General features: G+C 47.7%; 1 long non-coding RNA gene across 2 annotated transcripts in view; it reads right to left on the bottom strand.

Moving 5' to 3' along the window:
* Positions 1 to 1445: 1445 nt before the first annotated feature.
* LOC146869012 (uncharacterized) overlaps positions 1446 to 18317 on the bottom strand; it is a 143156-nt gene continuing 126284 nt past the window's right edge. Inside the window, exons 1-2 of one of the 2 annotated variants that reach the window (XR_014965469.1) lie at positions 4757 to 4902; positions 1446 to 1730 (exon numbers count right to left, since the gene is read on the bottom strand). This is a non-coding gene — a long non-coding RNA (uncharacterized LOC146869012). Of the gene's footprint in view, positions 1731 to 4756; positions 4903 to 18317 lie in introns of those variants that run through there. The other variant, XR_014965470.1, reaches the window with a different exon arrangement.

The following is an 18317-nucleotide window of genomic DNA, read 5'->3' as shown; positions in this document are numbered from 1 at the left end:
GAGAGCATATTCAAGGGTGGCAGGGTGTCACATTGACACCCTGTTGCACCCCTGAATCGTGCATGTGTGCACATGTGGCGCACATACATGTATGTCTGCCACAAGGCACTTTTAAAAAAGCACAAAATTGCTTTTGAAAAGGTATTCGGTATTTACCATCAACTTGTAGTTGGTGGTAAATAGCGAATCCTTAAACCAAAAATGCACTCACTTGAGTGCTCCCTACATAAGATTTAAGGATTCGGTAATTTACCGATTCGGTATTTTACCGATTTCTTAAAATACCGAATCGGTAAATACCGAATCCTTCAATCCAGCCTCCTACATCTCAAAGGGCTAAATACCGAATCGGTAACGGAAAATTAACCGATTTTCGGCCGTTACCGACCGGTATTAGCCCACCTACATATGGCCCTAAATCATTTAAAGAAAATAAATGTTGATAAAGTGAGAAGTGCAAGGGATTTTATCCCACAGAAAATGCAGTTGCGATATTCACCAGTGACTACTAATTACAGCGCGAAAAATGTGAACTGTAACACACAACTCCATATTATAATTTAACAGAAATAGTTTGCGCCTAGCGCTGCCTCTGATTGTCTCCTGTGTTTGCGTCCCCTGTGCTCTCTTTGAATCAGAGGGCAGAAGCCCATAAATCTGCACTCCACCCAAGACCGAAACCAATTATTACCCGACTCGTCCTGCTGGCAAAAATGATCCCCGATCTCCCTGCGCTTCATTTAGTAAATACTTTCCCAGCCACGCAGTGTGCCTCCTAGCAGAGCAGGAGACGCGCAAAACTGTACAAGGTCAGTAATCCGTAATTAGATTAATAAAAAGGAGAGCGTATATTTTAAGCGAATATTCAATTCAGCCGGTAAGGTTTCTTAGGTAAGTTTATTCTGTTTTAATCGGTTTCAAACTTGTATTATTTACAAAAGCATGTTCTCTCAAGGTGGGCCTTTCGCTTATAGCCAACAAGAAACGGTACACTACAGATTCATTTCTTCGCAAACACAGCCATAGAAACGGGAACAACAACATTGCCCCTCGATTGTTAGTGGACACCAGCTGGGATCTTACAATCCGGTCCGACAGGCTCGCTCATAAAGCCTTTCCCTGCAGCAGCTCTGGAACAACACCCACCGATCTCCAAGCATTCAGAAACGTAAAGATCCTTTAATAAACGAAATACCGGCCTGGCTCGTCTGCTCCCTCGAGGAGATCACAAACCTTTGAACTGCGTGTGACGTCACTTCCGGCGCCAACGGATGTGTGTAGGAACTTTACAGGAAGAGTGTTAGGAGGCATTCACTCCAGAAAATACCGATTTTCTTTGAGGTATTCATATGCAAATGAGTGCACAAAAGCAAGGACAATAAAAAATTTGCTAGCATTCGCGCCAATAATTTTCAATTCCATTAAGGACACGGAGGCGAGGATTATGCTTTCTCTTTCTTTTACTGACAACACAGCAGCCAATGAAAAAACGTTCATTCAATAACAAAAACTAAATTTCCCATGGTGCTCTTGCACCTATCACGTCCCATCAGCCCCAATAAGAGCCATCAACATAGTCCCATGATCCTCTTTCTTTGCTCGAACTGGCAATACAATTGTGAACCACAATTTCAAACAATGTCATCCAACAAGAAAGGTTAACAGGAAACCATGACTTCCTCTAAAGTCTTCAACTCGAAGAAATTCCTCCTCGGATTTCTTATACGACCCTGAAAGAAAAGAAAAGAACAACCCGTAACTTCTGTATAACAGAAAAATCACATCACATCATATACGGGTGGGTAATTATTACAATAACATTGCAATATAACCGGGTGGGATAATCCTCGCCTCCGCGTCCTTAATAGAATTGAAATTTATTGGCGCGAATGCTAGCTCATTTTTCATTCTATTACAGGACCTGAGGCTTCGGATTATGCTAGTTTAACGCTTATCTAAAACCACAGATGCCACATCGCCCACAGGTTTATAATAAAATTGTTGAAAAGTTGACTCTAATGACCAGTCGGCACATCGATACTAGAACCCAACATATAAGACTTTGATGCCATGGCACCACGTACAGAATGTGCTCCAAACATTTGAATATCAATACCAGCTTCTTGCATAACAGAACGTAACCATCTGGCTATAGTGGCAGCTAACACTGGCTTAAAAGGTTTCTGCAAAGCAATTAACAATTGTGTACAATCATCCGGTCTCAGTGAACATGTGCAATCTTCATAAGCTTTTCAGCACTGTACAACACATAGTTTGTCATTTTCTGGAAAAGCATTATATTCAATACATCTTGACAAAGTCTTAGTACGCCCTGTAATATTAAAGGAAACTCCCTCCGGAGTGGATACTCTACCTGCAATATCCAAGGCCTGTACGTCCGATGAGCGCCTACAAGCGGATAGATATAAAAGCATAGCCAATTTGGCCGATAATTGTTTTCTGGATAAAAGATTATTCGCTGGCCACCTATTAAAAAGAGAGATGACCAAAGAAATGTCCCATAAACCAGAATATCTAGGTTTAGGAGTGTTGCCACCCATATCCCCTTAAGAAGTTTGCATACCACCGGGTGCATACCAATAGGCCTACCATCAACTTGAGAATGCCCTGCAGAAATGGCGGATCTATAGTTATTTACAGAACGGTAAGCGAACCCTTCAGCGGCCTTGTCCGAGAGAAAATTCACGACATGGGATAGTCCTGCCCCTACGGGAGCCACGTGCTGTTCCAAACACCAACCCATCCAGCCTTTCCAGGCGGAAGAGTATTGGTTTCTTATGGAAGGTGCCCAGGCTTGTTTGATGAAAGCTGAAGCTTTGTCCGAAAATCCCATCATTTCCCACTGTTGCCGGAAAGCCTCCATGCCTTCAGAGACAGTCGCTTCGCCAAGACCATCGGGTGCTGCTCCAGTCACCAGAATCACTTGACAATATGTGACCTCACTCTGGGGATCAAAAGAAAGGGGGAAACTCGTAGTTTAGCCCCCCTGACCAATCCTGAAGGAAGGAAAAAAGGGGGGACTAATTCAGTTGAGGAACAGAAGGGGCAGGAATTAGATAAACTAGAAGCAAAGACAAGGTTACCCCTCAGACCATAAATCAAATGAATTCACTTGGCACCTAGGCACATTTCGTTACCTAAGAATCCAATCAACAAAAGAACAGCATCTCATACAAAACAATTTTAACAACTGTGAATCTGTGAGCAAAGAAGGCAATCACCAACAAATTGATAGTTTTATCAAAAAGGGGAATTTTTAATTCATATATTATATCCATAACCTCTTTTTTTACTTTTTTTTATATATAGAAAAAGTTTTTTCACAAACATTTCATCATCACAAAGCTTGTTGCGACCTGTATAATATTGTAAACTCATAAGCGATACACATATAGAGTGACTTCTGATCTATATTTTAAAGCAGCTATTGACATCTCCTTGGTCCTAGATCTTAATTATACAATGTAGCAAAATAAATCGGGAAAATCATACAGCTTCTTTACTCGATCAATATAGAATAAACGGTCCAAGAAAGAGGAGGTCAGAGATCACATTAATACATATTAAACACAAGTACACCTAAATTAATAGGTCCACTTATACATTTCGTATAGTCTCCAATCAGTTGTGACAAGTTAAAACTCTTGGCCTCGTGCAGGGAAAAGAAACAAGTGAAGAAAGGGGGGGTTTTTAGCCGACGCGTTTCGACCTTCGTAGATGGGGACCACAACAATTCAAAGAAGGTCTTCCTCAGGGCTGTAGTGCTTTGTGTAGGACACTGAAAGATGAGGTGGAATATATCACTTTCAAGGGTAGCCAAATAGTTTCTTCGGAACTAGGCAGCATCCGCTACCTATATGGGCTTGCTCTATCGCCTGGAAGGTTCAGTTTTCATTTCACATTTCTCCCGATAATGTTTTTGTGGAGAATCGGCACGTTCATCCACGATTGCAGGCGAGACTTATTGTAAGGGGCTTTAGAAAGCTCCCCACACGTTTGTGAGTGTGGTTTTGTTTTCATCACAGGCTATTCGCTTTTGCGTGCGTCTTTCTAAGAAAGACAGCATGCAATTGGGCAAAGGTGGGCGCTGTCCCGCCTTTGCTCCACCCACGGCCTATTGCTTGCGGTTACCCACACGGGTGACATCTGTTTGCAATTATCGTGCCCAAACGCGTGCGCGATAATTGAAAACAGATGTCTCGCTGTGGCGCCGTGCACACCTCTCGCGTGCTTGTTCTCTCTCCCCTCAAAATTTCCAGAATTACTTGAGCTTTTCAGGAACTTTCCCTTCCCCCCTCCTTCCGCTGCCACACTCCCGTCACATGATGAGACCCTTATTTAGCTCCTTCTTTTCCCAATAATCACTCGTTCATTAGTTCGCAGCAGCCGTTAATTATGCAAATGAGGCAGTCAAGTGGGTGTGGATGTGTGTGTGTGTCTGCGTGTGTGTGTGTGTCTGCGTGTGTGTGTGTGTGTGTGTGTGTCTGGGTGTGTGTCTGCGTGTGTCTGTGTGTGTGTCTGCGTGTGTGTGTGTGTGTGGCTGCGTGTGTGTGTGTGGCTGCAGGAGTGGACGGATGGTGGATTTTACGATCGCCAGGCAACCCGGGATGTTTTGCCTTTCCGCTCCGGGGCTCAGATACTAGAGCCTGAGCCGTGACATCAGCCAGGAATGAGGGAGATAGGCCGGGAGGGGGCAGTAAGTAGGGAACCCGATTCAAGTCTCGCATCGGCTCACCGTCTTGAAATCCAGGGCAAATCATTTAATATCCCCATGCCGAAAAATACACAAAAATGAATGTGTTCTTGTGTGGTGTAAGCAACTAGGGCTCATATAAATCACTTCGCTTACTTCCAGGTCGAGTTCGCGCTACGTAGTCTAGCCCTTCCTTTATTTCTTTACCCAATAAAATGTCTTTTCCCAGAACGAGGCTTGGAACGCACTCCTCCTCCCATGCGCCGTTTCTGCCAGCTAGCCACAAGAGCACGCACTGCGCGTCTTTTTGCTCATGCGCAATCGTAGATTCGGGTAGCGGGCCGGGGGATGGCGGGCTGGTGCCGGCCCTCCTACAGGACATCCCAACTTCAGCACGTGGTGGGGTCAGATCCCCTGCTCTTTTCCCCACATCTTGAGGAGCCGTGCCCTCCGTGTGAGGACAGTGCGTGTGACCCCTCATGCCGTGCCGGCTCCTGTGGTCCAGGCTTCATCATGCGAGGAGGTGCTGCCATCCTAACCCCTGAATCAACCGGGGTCAGATCCTCCGGTCCCCTCCCTCCAGGAGGACGGGGCTTCTAACCCCCGTATGATTTCCGATCAGTCTCGTCACAGCTCCCGTTGTTCTCCCCGCCGGTGAGACGTTACTTCCACCCTCGTACAGGACACCCTATCACCTGTCCCTACCTGGGTCAGATCCCCTGCTCCCCTCCCGACCACTGGAAGAGCTGCCCTCACCCTAGGAGGCCAGGGCATAGGACCCCTGCAGCTACTTCCGCTCAGCTCGAGCCAGCTCCTCGCCTTACCCCGGGCAGATCTGCTGCCTTGTTCTGTCACGGCCGCGACCCTTGTACATAACCCACTCCCGGCACCAGCTCAGCTCCTCTCTGTCCCCTGCGAAGCGCTGCCCCTTCCTTCCAGCAGAACGTCCATCCCTGGTGCCCCGGCCAGCTCCTGTGGTGCCATCACCATCCAGGGCACAGCTGCGCCCTCTTCACCTCAGAGGGTACTGTCCGCAGGGTCTGTTCCTCCTCCGTTCTTTTATTTTAGACAAGTTAGCTCACCTCAATATTCACCGGCCTCCAGCTCTGCGGATTACAATCTCCGACTAAAAAGATGCTTTTCTGAGGTCAGAACTCTGTTTATATTAATAAAATACAGTACTTTTCTGTTATTTTATGGCAGAGAGTCGCTCATTTCAGAGGGAACTGCATAGTAAGTCATTCTGTAATATCTTCGCAGCTTTCTAATGTCTGTGAAGGATTTTGTAACGTGTGGCTTTGTTGTCAGAGCCTTGACGTGTCTTAATATCATAAGTACGTGAGCTGTGGTCCTGCTCTGCCAAGCGATGATGGCATTTGGTGTGCACTCTGTCTGCAACCGCCGACTCTGCCGTGTCATCGTGAGATCTGAGGCCCCCTCCTGCACATAGCCATGGGTCTCAGAGACAGTTCTGTTCTTATGAGAACAAGCATTGGCATAGCCAACAGGTCTCACCTTTGGGACCTTATAAGTGTTTAGCCATGCAACAGTTGATGTAGTTGCACCAAGGATATTGTACTGCATAAGTAAATACTTATAAGGTTCCAAAGGCGAGGCCTATTGGCTATGCCAGTGCTTGTTTTTTTTACCTTCATTCTCTTTCTTTCACTGCTTCTGAAAACTTCCACCTTTAACCACATGATGGCAATATTCCCAAAGAAAAGCCAACTTGGGGAAAACTTCCAGTAAAAGCTCTCCATTGATTGGATGTCATCGAAGGGAACAGAACACTAGAGCTTGTAAAGGGCATTCCTGCGTTTTCTGACGTCCTATGATTGCTTTATAAAGCGCTGCACAACATGGGAGTCTTAAACACATGTACACCTCTCCTGGAGTGCATAATTCACTGTTCCCGACAGTCGACAGCATGCAGTTCACGGACACATTTAGCGAATTCATTTACTGCAAGATACCGGTATGTTTTACTGGTCGCAGACCCCTGGTGAGTCCACAGGCCGGGGTGGGATCAGGAATAGTGCGGAGCCCATGGGGCCGAAGCAGCGTTTCCACAGCGCTCCCCTAGATGCGGCCATATACAGATGACATGCGTCAGGGATGCAGACAACAGCCGAATCCGCCACACCACTGCGGTGACCTGCATTGTGCCCTTTCCATCCACTTCTAATGTTTACTGACCTGGATTGTGCCCTTTTCATCCACTTCTAATATCTGCTGACCTGGATTGTGCCCTTTCCATCCACTTCTAATGTCTGCTGACCTGGATTGTGCCCTTTCCATCCACCTCTAATGTCTGCTGACCTGCATTGTGCCCTTTCCATCCACCTCTAATGTCTGCTGACCTGCATTGTGCCCTTCCCATCCACTTCTAATGTCTGCTGACCTGCATTGTGCCCTTTCCATTCACTTCTAATGTCTGCTTACGTGAATTGTGCTCTTCCAATCCACTTCCAATGTCTGCTGACCTGGATTGTGCCCTTTCCATCCACCTCTCATGTCTGCTGATGTGAATTGTGCCCTTTCAATCCACTTCTGATGTCTGCTGACCTGCATTGAGCCCTTTCCATCCACCTCTAATGTCTGCTGACCTGCATTCTGCCCTTTCCATCCACTTCTGATGTCTGCTGGCCTGGATTGAGCCCTTTCCATCCACCTCTAATGTCTGCTGACCTGCATTGTGCCCTTTCCATCCACTTCTAATGTCTGCTGACCTGGATTGTGCCCTTTGCATCCTCTTCTAATATTTGCTGACCTGCATTGTGCCCTTTCCAACCTCTTCTAATGTCTGCTGACCTGGAGTGTGCCCTTTCCACCCACTTCTAATGTCTGCTGACCTGCATTGTGACCTTTCCATCCACTTCTGATGTCTGCTGACGTGAATTGTGCCCTTCCCATCCACTTCTAATGTCTGCTGACCTGCATTGTGCCCTTTCCATCCACTTCTAATGTCTGCTGACCTGGATTGAGCCCGTTCCATCCACTTCTATTGTCTGCTAACTTGGATTGTGCCATTTCCATCCACCTCTAATGTCTGCTGACCAGCATTGTGCCCTTTCCATCCACTTCTAATATCTGCTGACCTGGATTGTGCGCTTTCCATCCACTTCTAATGTCTGCTGACCTGCATTGTGCCCTTTCCATCCACTTCTAATGTCTGCTGACCTGGATTGTGCCCTTTGCATCCTCTTCTAATATCTGCTGACCTGCATTGTGCCCTTTCCATCCTCTTCTAATGTCTGCTGACCTGGAGTGTGCCCTTTCCACCCACTTCTATTGTCTGCTGACCTGCATTGTGCCCTTTCCATCCTCTTCTAATGTCTGCTGACCTGGATTGAGTCCTTTCCATCCACTTCTATTGTCTGCTGACCTGGATTGTGCCCTTTCCATCATCTTCTAATGTCTGCTGACCTGCATTGTGCTCTTTCCATCCACTTCTAATGTCTGCTGACCTGCATTGTGCCCTTTCCATCCACGTCTAATGTCTGCTGACCTGCATTGTGCCCTTTCCATCCACTTTTAATGTCTGCTGACCTGGATTGTGCCCTTTGCATCCTCTTCTAATATCTGCTGACCTGCATTTTGCCCTTTCCATCCTCTTCTAATGTCTGCTGACCTGGAGTGTGCCCTTTCCACCCACTTCTGATGTCTGCTGACCTGCATTGTGCCCTTTCCATCCACTTCTAATGTCTGCTGACCTGCATTGAGCCCTTTCCATCCACTTCTAATGTCTGCTGACCTGCATTGTGCCCTTTCCATCCACTTCTAATTTCTGCTGATCTGGATTGAGCCCTTTCCATCCACTTCTAATGTCTGCTGACCTGGATTGTGCCCTTTCCATCCACTTCTAATGTCTGCTGACCTGGATGGTGCCCTTTCCATCCACTTATGTCTGCTGACCTGGATTGTGCCCTTTCCATCCACTTCTGATGTCTGCTGACCTGGATTGTGCCCTTTCCATCCACTTCTAATGTCTGCTGACCTGCATTGTGCCTTTCCATCCACTTCTAATATCTGCTGACCTGCATTGAGCCCTTTCCATCCACCTCTAATGTCTGCTGACCTGGACTGTGCCCTTTCCATCCACCTCTAATGTCTGCTGACCTGGATTGTGCCCTTTCCATCCACGTCTAATGTCTGCTGACCTGCATTATGCCCTTTCCATCCACCTCTAATGTCTGCTGACGTGAACTGTGCCCTTTCCATCCACCTATGATGTCTGCTGACCTGCATTGTGCCCTTTTCCATCCTCTTCTGATGTCTGCTGACCTGCATTGTGCCCTTTCCATCCACTTCTGATGTCTGCTGACCTGCATTGTGCCGTTTCCATCCACCTCTAATGTCTGCTGACGTGAATTGTGCCCTTTCCATCCACCTCTGATGTCTGCTGACCTGCATTGTGCCCTTTCCATCCTCTTCTGATGTCTGCTGACCTGGATTGTGCCCTTTCCACCCACTTCTAATGTCTGCTGACCTGCATTGTGCCCTTTCCATCCACTTCTGATGTCTGCTGACTTGGATTGTGCCCTTTCCATCCACTTCTAATGTCTGCTGACGTGAATCGTGCCCTTCCCATCCACTTCTAATGTCTGCTGACCTGGATTGTGCCCTTTCAATCCACCTCTAATGTCTGCTGACGTGAATTGTGCCCTTCCCATCCACTTCTAATGTCTGCTGACCTGCATTGTGCCCTTTCCATCCACCTCTAATGTCTGCTGATGTGAATTGTGCCCTTTCAATCCACTTCTGATGTCTGCTGACCTGCATTGAGCCCTTTCCATCGACCTCTAATGTCTGCTGACCTGCATTGTGCCCTTTCCATCCACTTCTGATGTCTGCTGGCCTACATTGAGCCCTTTCCATCCACCTCTAATGTCTGCTGACCTGGATTGTGCCCTTTCCATCCACTTCTGATGTCTGCTGACCTGGATTGTGCCCTTCCATCCACCTCTAATGTCTGCTGACCTGCATTGTGCCCTTTCCATCCACTTCTAATATCTGCTGACCTGCATTGTGCCCTTTCCATCCACTTCTAATGTCTGCTGACCTGCATTGTGCCCTTTCCATCCTCTTCTAATATCTGCTGACCTGCATTGTGCCCTTTGCATCCACTTCTAATGTCTGCTGACCTGCATTGTGCCCTTTCCATCCTATTCTAATGTCTGCTGACCTGCATTGAGCCCTTTCCATTCACTTCTAATGTCTGCTGACCTGGATTGAGCCCTTTCCATCCACTTCTAATGTCTGCTGACCTGGATTGTGCCCTTTCCATCCACTTCTAATGTCTGCTGACCTGAATTGTGCCCTTTCCATCCACTTCTAATGTCTGCTGACCTGGATTGTGCCCTTCCCATCCACTTCTAATGTCTGCTGACCTGGATTGTGCCCTTTCCATCCACTTCTAATGTCTGCTGACCTGGATTGTGCCCTTTCCACCCACTTCTAATGTCTGCTGACCTGCATTGTGCCCTTTCCATCCACTTCTAATGTCTGCTGACCTGCATTGAGCCCTTTCCATCCACTTCTAATGTCTGCTGACCTGCATTGTGCCCTTTCCATCCACTTCTAATTTCTGCTGATCTGGATTGAGCCCTTTCCATCCACTTCTAATGTCTGCTGACCTGGATTGTGCCCTTTCCATCCACTTCTAATGTCTGCTGACCTGGATGGTGCCCTTTCCATCCACTTATGATGTCTGCTGACCTGGATTGTGCCCTTTCCATCCACTTCTGATGTCTGCTGACCTGGATTGTGCCCTTTCCATCCACTTCTAATGTCTGCTGACCTGCATTGTGCCTTTCCATCCACTTCTAATATCTGCTGACCTGCATTGAGCCCTTTCCATCCACCTCTAATGTCTGCTGACCTGGACTGTGCCCTTTCCATCCACCTCTAATGTCTGCTGACCTGGATTGTGCCCTTTCCATCCACGTCTAATGTCTGCTGACCTGCATTATGCCCTTTCCATCCACCTCTAATGTCTGCTGACGTGAACTGTGCCCTTTCCATCCACCTATGATGTCTGCTGACCTGCATTGTGCCCTTTCCATCCTCTTCTGATGTCTGCTGACCTGCATTGTGCCCTTTCCATCCACTTCTGATGTCTGCTGACCTGCATTGTGCCGTTTCCATCCACCTCTAATGTCTGCTGACGTGAATTGTGCCCTTTCCATCCACCTCTGATGTCTGCTGACCTGCATTGTGCCCTTTCCATCCTCTTCTGATGTCTGCTGACCTGGATTGTGCCCTTTCCACCCACTTCTAATGTCTGCTGACCTGCATTGTGCCCTTTCCATCCACTTCTGATGTCTGCTGACTTGGATTGTGCCCTTTCCATCCACTTCTAATGTCTGCTGACGTGAATCGTGCCCTTCCCATCCACTTCTAATGTCTGCTGACCTGGATTGTGCCCTTTCAATCCACCTCTAATGTCTGCTGACGTGAATTGTGCCCTTCCCATCCACTTCTAATGTCTGCTGACCTGCATTGTGCCCTTTCCATCCACCTCTAATGTCTGCTGATGTGAATTGTGCCCTTTCAATCCACTTCTGATGTCTGCTGACCTGCATTGAGCCCTTTCCATCGACCTCTAATGTCTGCTGACCTGCATTGTGCCCTTTCCATCCACTTCTGATGTCTGCTGGCCTACATTGAGCCCTTTCCATCCACCTCTAATGTCTGCTGACCTGGATTGTGCCCTTTCCATCCACTTCTGATGTCTGCTGACCTGGATTGTGCCCTTCCATCCACCTCTAATGTCTGCTGACCTGCATTGTGCCCTTTCCATCCACTTCTAATATCTGCTGACCTGCATTGTGCCCTTTCCATCCACTTCTAATGTCTGCTGACCTGCATTGTGCCCTTTCCATCCTCTTCTAATATCTGCTGACCTGCATTGTGCCCTTTGCATCCACTTCTAATGTCTGCTGACCTGCATTGTGCCCTTTCCATCCTATTCTAATGTCTGCTGACCTGCATTGAGCCCTTTCCATTCACTTCTAATGTCTGCTGACCTGGATTGAGCCCTTTCCATCCACTTCTAATGTCTGCTGACCTGGATTGTGCCCTTTCCATCCACTTCTAATGTCTGCTGACCTGGATTGAGCCCTTACCATCCACCTCTAACGTCTGCTGACCTACATTGTGCCCTTTCCATCCACCTCTAATGTCTACTGACCTGGATTGTGCCCTTTCCATCCACTTCTGATGTCTGCTGGCCTAGATTGAGCCCTTTCCATCCACCTCTAATGTCTGCTGACCTACATTGTGCCCTTTCCATCCACCTCTAATGTCTACTGACCTGGATTGTGCCCTTTCCATCCACTTCTGATGTCTGCTGGCCTAGATTGAGCCCTTTCCATCCACCTCTAATGTCTGCTGACCTGCATTGTGCCCTTTCCATCCACTTCTAATGTCTGCTGACCTGCATTGTGCCCTTACCATCCACTTCTAATGTCTGCTGACCTGCATTGTGCCCTTTCCATCCTCTTCTAATGTCTGCTGACCTGCATTGTGCCCTTTGCATCCACTTCTAATGTCTGCTGACCTGCATTGTGCCCTTTCCATCCTCTTCTAATGTCTGCTGACCTGCATTGAGCCCTTTCCATCCTCTTCTAATGTCTGCTGACCTGGATTGAGCACTTTCCATCCACTTCTAATGTCTGCTGACCTGGATTATGCCCTTACCATCCACTTCTAATGTCTGCTGACCTGGATTGTGCCCTTTCCATCCACTTCTAATGTCTGCTGACCTGCATTGCGCCCTTCCCATCCACTTCTAATGTCTTCTGACCTGGATTGTGCCCTTTCCATCCACCTCTAATGTCTGCTGACGTGAATTGTGCCCTTCCCATCCACTTCTAATGTCTGCTGACCTGAATTGTGCCCTTTCCATCCACTTCTAATGTCTGCTGACCTGGATTGTGCCCTTCCCATCCACTTCTAATGTCTGCTGACCTGGATTGTGCCCTTTCCATCCACTTCTAATGTCTGCTGACCTGCATTGTGCCCTTTCCATCCACCTCTAATGTCTGCTGACCTGCATTGTGCCCTTTCCATCCACTTCTAATGTCTGCTGACGTGAATTGTGCCCTTCCCATCCACTTCTAATGTCTGCTGACGTGAATTATGCCCGTCCCATCCACTTCTGATGTCTGCTGACCTAGATTGTGCCCTTTCCATCCACCTCTAATGTCTGCTGACGTGAATTGTGCCCTTTCCATCCACTTCTGATGTCTGCTGACCTGCATTGAGCCCTTTCCATCCACCTCTAATGTCTGCTGACCTGCATTGTGCCCTTTCCATCCACTTCTGATGTCTGCTGACCTGGATTGAGCCCTTTCCATCCACCTCTAATGTCTGCTGACCTGGATTGTGCCCTTTCCTTCCACCTCTAATGTCTGCTGACCTGGATTGTGCCCTTTCCATCCACCTCTAATGTCTGCTGACCTCCATTATGCCCTTTCCATCCACCTCTGTCTTCTGACCTGCATTGAGCCCTTTCCATCCTCTTCTAATGTCTGCTGACCTGCATTGTGCCCTTTCCATCCACTTCTAATATCTGCTGACCTGGATTGTGCCCTTTCCATCCACTTATAATGTCTGCTGACCTGCATTGTACCCTTTCCATCGACTTCTAATGTCTGCTGACCTGGATTGAGCCTTTTCCATCCACCTCTAATGTCGGCTGACCTGGATTGTGCCCTTTCCATCCACTTCTAATGTCTGCTGACCTGCATTGTGCCCTTTCCATCCACTTCTAATATCTGCTGACCTGGATTGTGCCCTTTCCATCCACTTCTAATGTCTGCTGACCTGCATTGTGCCCTTTCCATCGACTTCTAATGTCTGCTGACCTGCATTGAGCCCTTTCCATCCACTTCTAATGTCTGCTGGCCTGGATTGAGCCCTTTCCATCCACCTCTAATGTCTGCTGACCTGGATTGTGTCCTTTCCATCCACTTCTAATGTCTGCTGACCTGCATTGTGCCCTTTCCATCCCCTTCTAATGTCTGCTGACCTGGATTGTGCCTTTTCCATCCACTTCTAATGTCTGCTGACCTGCATTGTGCCCTTTCCATCCACCTCTAGTGTCTGCTGACCTGGATTGTGCCTTTTCCATCCACTTCTAATGTCTGCTGACTTGCATTGTGCCGTTTCCATCCACTTCTAATGTCTGCTGACCTGCATTGTGCCCTTTCCATCCACTTCTAATGCCTTCTGATGGCAGTACTAGGCACATTAGCTCAATTCACTTTGTTCTAATAGATTGTTTCAATTCGATCTCAGAGAATTCTGAGCCAAGAATGGGGTGGATGTGGGGAGAATAGTTTCCCTCGGGACAGGTTTGCTCGTTCCTTTATCAAGGTCAGACCAGAGCCTCTGGCACAAACATTTCCTGCAGCAAGCACAAATACACACAGTCTCCAAAGCCTGCAAATCACTTGTATACAGCATATCTTTACCCGCTCAAAAATGCCCCGATTTGTAACTATGGGAACTTTTTTTTAACAATCTTAATTCTCTAATGGGGGGCACTTTTATTTCAATGCCACGAAACATTTTCTGTCTCAGTCTAACCCTGCAGGTACTGAAACCGAGTTATAAGCGGATGAATTTATTTACCCAAGATCAATCTGGTGGTCATAGGGAAGCTGAGATTGGAGCGCATAACTCCTAGTTAACCCCTTCGCTGCTAGGCCTTTTCCCCTCCTGTGCTAAGCCTTTTTTGGGCTATTTGGGGTAGTGTGCCCTTAGGCCCCTGTAACTTTTTGACCACATTAGGTATCCACGCCAAATTTGCGTCCTTTTCTTCCAACATCATGGGGATTCTAAAGGTACCCAGGGTTTGTGGATTCTCCTAGAGGGTTCCCAGAAATTAGTCAAAATACAGCAAATTTTAGCTTTTTTTGTGAAAATTGGAGAAAAGTGGCTGCAAATGAAAGCGTCTGGGTTTTTCTCTGCAAATGATATCAAAAAAGGGTTTGTGGGGCTGAAATCACAATTCCTCCAGCTTTTAGGGAATGACAGATTTTTGTCAGAAATCCAACATTTTTTACACAGTTTTGACATTTTTCTGGGACATACCCTATTTTTGCTATTTTTTGTGCTTTCAACCTCCTTCCAGATAATGGTAGAAATGGATAGAAAAGCAATAATGGATCCTGGAAAGCTAAACATTTTTGAAAAGTAGACACAATTCTGAATTCAGCAAGGGGTCATTTGTGTAGATCCATCAAGGTTTCTTTATAGAAACTAACAGTTAAATATAGGAAAAATTAAAAATTTGTTGAAAAAAGCAGCCTTTTGAGTCAACGTTTTCACCTGTAACTTCTTCTAATTATGACATCTCTTTGAAAGCAATGTACTGTTACATCCGGTGGACCTTCCTGGTTGTGGGGATATATAGGACTTGTAGGTTCACCAAGAGCCCAACGAACCCAGAGCAAAAAACTGAGCAGCATTTTGTAATGGTTTTTTTTGTTGCTCCGGGAATATAGCAATTATTGTGGGAAAATGTATACATGGAAAAATCGGTATGAAAGACACCTATTTATTTCTGAAATGGGAACAAATTACAGAGTTTAGAAACAGTGCATATTTTCACATTTTCGAAATTGGGAATACTCATACTTGCATGACAATTATTGGTCATTTTTCAAAATGACTTATTTTTTTACACAATGTCTTTCATTTGGAAGGGAGAAATGCATCAAAAATCAATAGGTAATAACAGTTGCTTTACAAATCTGAACTACCCGATAAAAATGGTACCTCACTTGTGTGGGTAGGCATAGTGCCCACGACAGGAAGTGGCTCAAAACCTAAGGTGAACACACCACATTTTCACACTGAAAATGTACACTTTTTTTGCGAAGAGTCTAGCTGTAGTTTTTGAACCCTAGCCGTGCCGGCACCTAGGGAAACCTAGCAAACCTATACATTTTTGAAAACTAGACACCCAGGGGAATCCAGGATGGGGTAACTTGACTGCCTCCCACCATGGTCTGTTACCCAGAATCCCTTGCAAACGTAAAACATTTACAAAAAAACACATTTTCCCCACATTTCTGTGATGGAAAGTTCTGGAATTTGCGTGGATCCACAAATTTCCACCCACCCCGCGTTCCCCAAAGTCCTACGAGAAAAATGGTACCTCACTTGTGCGGGTCGGCCTAGTGCCCGCCACAGGAAACGGCGCAAAACGCAACGTGGTCACACCTCAATTTTGCAGTGAAAAATGACCCTTTTTTGGCAAAGTGACTAGCTGTAGTTTTTGAACCCTAGCTCTGCCGGCACCTAGGGAAACCTATCAAACCCATGCATTTCTGAAAGCTAGACACCAGGCGGCTTCCAGGGAGGTATGGCTTGCGTGGATCCCCCAACGTTTCCTTACCCAGAATCCCCTGCAAACCTCAATTTTTGCTGAAAAAATCACTTTTTTCATACATTTTGGGGTGGGAAAGTTGTGGCATCACCGGGCTCACACAAATTTACCACCACCCAGCGTTCCCCCAGGTCTCCCGGTAAAAATGGTGCCTCACTTGTGTGGGAGGCCCAAGTACCCGCGGCAGGCAAAGGCCCAAAACGTAGTGAGGCGACATCAAAATGGCCTATCGCAAAACCACCTGGTTTTGCAAGGGGGGTCACTTGGGTTTTTGGCCCGGTGCTCGGTGGCCATCTAGGGAAACCTACCAAACCCACACATTTCTGAAAACTAGACACCCGGCGGCTTCCAGGGAGGTATGGCTTGCGTGGATCCCCCAACGTTTCCTTACCCAGAATCCCCTGCAAACCTCAATTTTAGCTGAAAAAAACACTTTTTTCACACATTTTGGGGTGGGAAAGTTGTGGCATCACCGGGCTCACACAAATTTACCACCACCCAGCGTTCCCCCAGGTCTCCCAGTAAAAATGGTGCCTCACTTGTGTGGGAGGCCCAAGTACCCGCGGCAGGCAAGGGCCCAAAACGTAGTGATGCGACATCAACATTGCCCATCCCAAATGTCACCTCACTACGTTTTGGGCCCTTGCCTGCCGCGTGAAACCTTGCTTTAGCTTGGGGATTCCTAACGCCCAGCTTTGCATCTCTAATGAGATGCAAAGTGGGCGTTCCTAACCTAACATGACAGGAGAAATGTCGCTTAATGTCGCTAAGCGACATTTCTCCTATCAGCAAGCCCCAGGCTATGAAGCATAGCGTCAGGAAAAGTAGCGATAACCCCTGTTATCGCTACTTTCCTTACGCCTGCTTCAGGACTGACTTAGCCATGATATCCTATGGAGGGTGGATATCATGGCTAAGTTTGTGAGTCCCTATCAGCAAGCTAACGCCATATTGCGTTAGATTATCGCTGGGTTTCCAGCGATAATCTCACGTTAGGCAGTTAGCGTGAGGATTTTTATCGCTGAGGAGATAAGCGTTGATAATAGCACGCTATCTCAGCGATAAAAATCGGCGCTAGCCGGCGATAATAATCCGAGCGCACATAGCACTGAGCGATGGGGTGTTGCTGATATGCCCCTAAATCGGTAAATGGCCGTGTTTGGCATCGCATCCCAGCGAGAAGCACCAGCATGCCCAAGAGCACAGGGTTTGTGCGTCAGTTGTCTGTGCCATGTCGCTGAAGCCAGGGGACATCACCCTCTTGTTATTCGCTTCATCCATCTCCCCGCGGGGTGAGAGGAGGGGGCGTCTTCCATGAAGTGCACAGTGCTCGCCGCCCCCCCCCCACTCCTGCAGAGACGGTCGAGGAGGCGCGTCCACATCCGGGCGGCCCACTGTGAGGGCGCCAGGCCAGCAGGGCATCGTGCGGGGGAAGGGGGGTGGGCACAGTCTTAGCTGTCCCTAATCCCCCTACTGCGGGGGTCTGGGACGCTCGTGGAGCCCGGGGCTATGGAGGGGGGGGGGGGGTTTGATCAGTTCTCATTTGTTGGAAAGAAGGGAGGTGCGCGAGACTCAAAGAAAAGCAGATAAAGATGCCCTTATCTTCACCCTGCCTTTCCCCAGGGCCCCACCTGCGCACATATGTGCCCCGACGGCTGCTTCGCAGCGCTAACACATTGCAGTTTCCTCATTGGTGTGCTGTTTATGGGGCCCTGCCATCCGTGCTGTGCTCAGCTTGGAGATTAACGCAAGGCTAGTGCATTGCACGAGCAGTGGCTCTATTCGTGCAGTGTGTGTGCTGGTGCTTGTTACCTCAGTGCATTGCACGAGCAGTGGCTCTATTCGTGCAGTGTGTGTGCTGGTGCTTGTGCATTGCACGAGCAGTGGCTCTGTTCGTGCAGTGTGTGTGCTGGTGCTTGTGCTTGTGCATTGCTCGACCAGTGGCTCTATTTGTGCAGTGTGTGTGCTGGTGCTTCTTATCTCAGTGCTTTGCACGAGCAGTGGCCCTATTCGTGCAGTGTGTGTGCTGGTGCTTGTTATCTCAGTGCATTGCACGACCAGTGGATCTATTCGTGCAGTGTGTGTGCTGGTGCTTGTGCATTGCACGAGCAGTGGCTCTGTTCGTGCAGTGTGTGTGCTGGTGCTTGTGCATTGCACGACCAGTGGCTCTATTCATGCAGTGTGTGTGCTGGTGCTTGATAT

This window comes from Triturus cristatus, chromosome 1_2 (genome assembly GCF_964204655.1).
Source record: "Triturus cristatus chromosome 1_2, aTriCri1.1, whole genome shotgun sequence".
NCBI classification, from domain to species: Eukaryota; Metazoa; Chordata; class Amphibia; order Caudata; family Salamandridae; genus Triturus; species Triturus cristatus.
Note: the sequence above shows the minus strand (reverse complement) of the source record. Positions and strands in the feature narration are given on the sequence as shown.